The following is a 6,000-nucleotide window of genomic DNA, read 5'->3' on the forward strand; positions in this document are numbered from 1 at the left end:
CGTGAAAACTGAGGCTTAAAGAGTACAAGTGATATTAATAGGGATACACGTTTAACAAGTACTGTCAAAATACAATTATTCATCACACAGGGTAAGGTGAGTTGTGTGCAAAAACAAGTTTGTGTACATTTAAGTCACTTTTTATTCTTATTTTTTTATTTTTTAAAAATTAAAAATATGGCCAGGCATGGTGGTGCCTCATCAGAGGCAGGTAGATCGCCTGAGTTCAGGAGTTTGAGACCAGCCTGGCCAACGAGGCAAAACCCCGTCTCTACTAAAAATACAAAAATTAGCCAGGCGTGGTGGCATGCCTGTAATCCCAGCTACTTGGGAGGCTGAGACAGTAGAATCACTTGAACCCAGGAGGCGAAGGCTGCAGTGAACCAAGGTGACAGAGCAAGATCCCGTCCCCGAAAAAAAAAAAAAAAATAAGGCCAGGCGCGGTGGCTCACGCCTATAATCCCAGCACTTTGAGAGGCCGAGGCAGGCGGATCACAAGGTCAGGAGATCAAGACCATCCTGGTTAACATGGTGAAACCCTGTCTCTACTAAAAATACAAAAAATTAGCCGGGCGCAGTGGCGGGCACCTGTAGTCCCAGCTACTGGGGAGGCTGGGGCAGGAGAATGGCGTGAACCCGGGAGGCGGAGCTTGCAGTGAGCCGAGATCGCGCCACTGCACTCTAGCCTGGGCGACAGAGAGAGACTCCGTCTCAAAAAAAAGAAAAAGAAAAAAGAAAAAATAGAGACAAGTTCTCACTATGGTATTTGGGCTGGTCTCCATCTCCTAAGCTCAAGCAATCCTCTCACCTCGGCCTCCTAAAATGCTGGGATTACAGGTGTGAGCCACTGCACCCTGGCCCTAAGTCACTTTTTAAAGCAATAATAAAGCTGACTATTTAAAAAACCTTCTCAACTGAGTCTTTGGTTTAAGGATCTCCAGCTGAAGTAAAAGGCCTCTGCAGCAAACCATCCACATCAGAACACGACACAAGCGGCCCCGCCAGGCCTGGTGCGCACAGATCAGAGGACAAAGAGCTCACCCCTGCCCTACGCAGTCACAGGGCCTAACTCCACCACTGCTGCTTCCAAAACTGATCTTGCCTCCCCCACAGGACAAACTCCCTCCTCCAGAACATCTTTTGTCTTTTACTACACATTGGCTAATAAATAAGGTTGAATGTTTCCTGAACTGAACAAACAGTCCTTTGAGCCAGTCCTACCCTAGAAAACTCCAGATGGACAGGTGGTCAGAACAGGAAAATCAAGTGCCTATGTGGAGGCTCCCCAACCCAAGCACTGTCCCAGGTGCTGGGAACACAACAGCTTCTGCCCTCAGGGGACCTTTAACAAGACACAGACACACCCAAACCTCCTGTCCCAGTCAGTCTCTCTTCCCAGCTCTGAAAGCTGCTCACAGCAGTGACCCCTGGGCAGGCTGCCCAGCGTCTCAGCATCCCCACTCCTCTCTGTATGATGGCTGACCAGCGGACGGCTCCACAAGAAAGCAGGGCAGCAGGTATAGGAGGATGCTGGCAGCCTGATGCCCCCCAGGATGGCAGGTTTTTTGGACTTGGCTGAAAGAGTCACGAAAACAGTGTCTTGGGAGCTTCTGCCACACAAAGCCTGCAGGCAGCTTCACACGGCTGGGACTGCGCATGGGTAAGGCACTCTGCACTGGGTGCGGTGTGCCAGTGTGTGTGTGCCTACGTGTGCACGCTACTGTGTGTGTACGTGTGTGTGCGCCACTCACTGTGTGTGTACATGTGTGCTTCTCACAAAGGTGTACACAGATCTGTGCTATTAAGTCTGCAACAGGGGACCTTGCACTCTCTCCCTGGCTTGTGCCCTCTACTTTACCCACCCAAACACCAGGGAAAGAAACCACTCTGAGGGGGAACTTATGTTGTCCAGAATCAACAGAGCTCAGATCTAAAGCAGAAATAATGAAAACCTAGGAGCAGGAGAAAGAGGAAATACTACTACATGAGCTAAATCAACTTTCCTGCGGAATCTACAGATTTTATGTAAGGCTGTGAAACCACAAACTAAAACGAACAGCACATAATGTAGAGTTACAGAGGTAACCACCAGGAGAAACAGGCAGTTAACCCCCCTCCTCTGGGGGATAGAAACAGAGACAAGTTCCACCTTCCTATCCGCAGCTTGCTTTCAATTGCCCAATTTTCAACACACACACACACACACACACACACACAAATACACACACGTACACACCAAATACACACATGCACATATTTACAAACACACATGAATACACATTTATACAAACACAAATACACATATATACAAATACACGTACAAACACACACAAACCAAATACACACAAATACACAAATGTACACGCCACACACAAATATACATATACACACATTTACAAACACACATAAATACAAATACAGATACACAAAAATACACACATACACAAACACAAATACAACATATATACACAAATATAAACACAAATACAACATATATACACATATACATACATACACATAAACACAAATACACATATACACACACAAATACACACATGTACACACACACGCATAAATACAAATATACACATACACACATACACACACACTTTAAAACGAGGGCAGGCCAGCCCGAGGAGGGGGAGAAGCATGGAGGGTGGTGACAAGAGTGAACTTTGGGGCCAGCACATGAGGTGGGAATCCAAGCGAGGTGGGAATCCGAGCGCAGCCTCTGACTCATTCTGTTGTGCCTCTGAGCTCCAGCTCCCTCAAAAGGAAAGCCACCAAGGGCCACACAACCTCACAGCATCATGTCTGTGCAAGAGAAGGTAGAGAGGCCAGGCGCGGTGGCTCACGCCTGCACTTTGGGAGGCTGAGGTGGGCGGATCACCTGAGGTCGGGAGTTCAAAACCAGCCTGGCCAGCATGGTGAAACTCTGTCTCTACTAAAAATACAAAAATCAGCCAGGTATGGTGGCAGGCGCCTGCAATCCCAGCTACTCAGGAAGCTGAGGCAGGAGAATCGCTTGAACCCAGGAGGCGGAGGTTGCAGTGAGCCAAGATCGCACCATTGCATTCCAGCCTGGGCAACAGAGCGAGACTCCGTCTCAAAAAAAAAAAAAAAAAAGAGATAGAGAAGGTAGAGAGAAGAGTAGTGTCACGTCTCAGCCAGACCTGAGGACAGGAGAGCCCCAGCAGCCCCAGTATCCACAGAGGGCTAAGCATGATGCAAGAACCAGGGATGGAGTGACCTGACACAGCGTCCCTACTGAGCACAGACAACGCAAAAGTAGGGAAAACGGGAGGTGCAGGGACAGCAGGCAGATGGAGCCAGGAAGGAGCCAGGGACTTCCAACTGCAGCTGCCAGGCAGGCCACTGTGTGAAGACAATGGAGGGGGGGCTCTTATGGTAGAAAAGCCACCCAGACCATGCCTCCTCTGACAGTTCAGGAAGACTAATTTCACATAAAAATACGCCATCAGGCTAGGCGCAGTGGTTCACGCCTATAATCCCAGCACTTTGGGAGACTGAGGCGGGTGGATCACTTGAAGTCAGGAGTTTGAGACCAGCCTGGGCAACATGGTGAAATCCCGTCTCTAGTAAAAACACAAAAATTAGCTGGGCATGGTGGCGTGAGCCTGTAATCCCAGCTACTGGGGAAGCTGAAGTGGAAGAATTCCCTGAACCCGAGAGGCAGAGGTTGCAGTGAGCCAAGATCACACCACTGCACTCCAGCCTGGGCAACTGGGTGACAGAGAGAGAGCCTGTCTCAAAAACAAGAAAGACAATCCAGCACGACCATGGCTGAGATGACAGATGATGACCTGTAGGCAAGACTGACACATTCAAGTCAACCACCACGTCCTAAGTTTACCAAAAACGCTCTAGTAGAAGCTGCATGATCAACGTAGCACCCCTGCAGTTGCGATGGACACAGGTTAACAATCTGAGCACTCCAGTGCCTGTCAGGGGCTCTCCTGTAAAGGAGCAGAGCATGTTCCTGGCCAGGCGCCAATTCATGCCACTGACACTGCACTGATCTCCATAAGGCAGAGGGCCTCACAGGAGGACTTCAACCACCCCACCTTGCCAGGAACAGATCTAGCAAAAAATCTTATCTTTTTAGATAAATTCGCTTGAGGAGAAGGGGGGAGGAGCTGAATTCTAAAAGGGTAAAGCATGAGCAAGAGTAACCGACCCACAGCAACAAGCCCAGCCCCACACACAGTCTGATCTTTGTTAAAGAGACACTGGCCATAGCCATCCTGCACTGTTCCTGTCTGAACTGCAGCCAGCCCATCAGCACTAAGGGTACTGTACTTACATCAGGGAATTCTCACAGTGAACTCAGGAGCTCTGGTGGCTAATGAGTAACCTGGACACGCCATAGCTACCGGCAAAAGCAAGTTACAATTTGCACTCCATGAAGTAGCAAAGAAAATACTCTATAGGGGCAGGCTTGGATAAAAGCTCTTGAATTCTTACAATTATTGTCCCTGGTCATTCTTCAGGAACAGCATGCTGGTTAATGATTTCTTGTTTACAGGCTGAACTAATCAACAGAGAGGATTAGTATTCTGGGAACAGCCCAAGTTCCCAACAAATAGTAAAGGAGCCCATGACAGATGATCATAAAATACCAAACTACCAAAATCTTCTGTCCTTGCAATGTGCAACAAAACTTGGTCTACAGAGTTTTAGTCTGTATATAAAGTGATTTCAGACTGGGCACAGTGGCTCACACCTATAATCCCAGCACCTTGGGAGGCCGAAGTGGGAGAGCTGTTTGAGCCCAGGAGCTCGAGACCAGCCTAAGCAACAGAGGGAGACCCGGTCTCTATAAATAAGTTTTAAAAAATTAGACAGGTGTGGTGGTGCATGCCTGTGGTCCCAGCTACCAGGGAGGCTGAGGTGGGGGGATCACCTGAGCCCAGGAAGTCAACACTCCAGTGAACCAGGATAGCATCACTGTACTCCAGCCTAGGCAACAAGGTGAGACTCTGTCTCAAAGAAATAAAGTGATTCCGCCGAGTAACCCAAAAGCCCAAAATTGACCAAGCCCAAGAATTTTTGAAGGAAGCTATAATTGCTAAAATTACTATTAAGGTGGTTAGCACAGCAGTCAGCCAAGCAAACTCTGAAATCAGGCCTGGACTGGAATGTCACTCCATGTTTTACTAGCTACGTGACTCTGGGCTATTAACTTAACCGCAATCTGCCTCGGTTTCTCTTCTTCAAATGGGTGTGCCATCAACGAAAGAGCTGTGAGGAGAAGTGTGAAATAAGGAGCAAAGCACTGGTCCAGCCACGAGAAGCTACTGTACCCATCACCAAGGATAACCTCACATGTTCTCTCTTTTTTTTTTTTTTTTTTTTTTTTTTTGAGTCTCACCCTGTTGCCCAGGCTGGAGTGCAGTGGTGTGATCTCGGCTCACTGCAACCTCCACCTCCCGGGTTCAAGCAATTCTCCTGCCTCAGCCTCCCAAGTAGCTGGAATTAGAGGCGCCTACCACTACACCCAGCTAATTTTTGTATTTTTAGTAGAGGTGGGGTTTCACCATATTGGTCAGGCTGGTCTCAAACTCCTGACCTCAGGTGATCCCACCCACCTCGGCCTCCCAAAGTGCTGAAATTACAGCTGGGAGTGCCTGGCCTCATCTTTTTTATTACAGCCATCTGGGTAAGTGTGATGCAGTATCTCACTGTGATTTTGATATGCATTTTTCTGATAGCTTTTCTATGCTTATTGAACATTCGTAAATCTATTTGGAAGAAATGTATATTTTAATACTTCATCAATTTTTTTTTTTTTTTTGAGATGCAGTCTCACTCTGTCGCCCAGGGTGGAGTACAGTGACATGACCTCGGCTCACTGCAACATCCACTTCCCAGGTTCAAGTGATCCTTTTGCCTCAGCCTCCCAAGAAGCTGGGATTACAGGTGCACACCGCCACAGCCAGTTAATTTTTTTTTTTTTTTTTTTTTTTTTTTTTTTTTTTT

General features: G+C 47.7%; 1 protein-coding gene across 3 annotated transcripts in view; it reads right to left on the bottom strand.

Annotated features, from left to right (window-relative positions):
- Window positions 1-6,000, bottom strand: part of LOC116463885 (AP-2 complex subunit alpha-2) — an 85,598-nt gene that overhangs the window by 53,297 nt on the left and 26,301 nt on the right. The window lies entirely within an intron of this gene.

This window comes from Hylobates moloch, unplaced genomic scaffold, assembly GCF_009828535.3.
Source record: "Hylobates moloch isolate HMO894 unplaced genomic scaffold, HMol_V3 SCAFFOLD_74, whole genome shotgun sequence".
NCBI lineage: Eukaryota > Metazoa > Chordata > Mammalia > Primates > Hylobatidae > Hylobates > Hylobates moloch.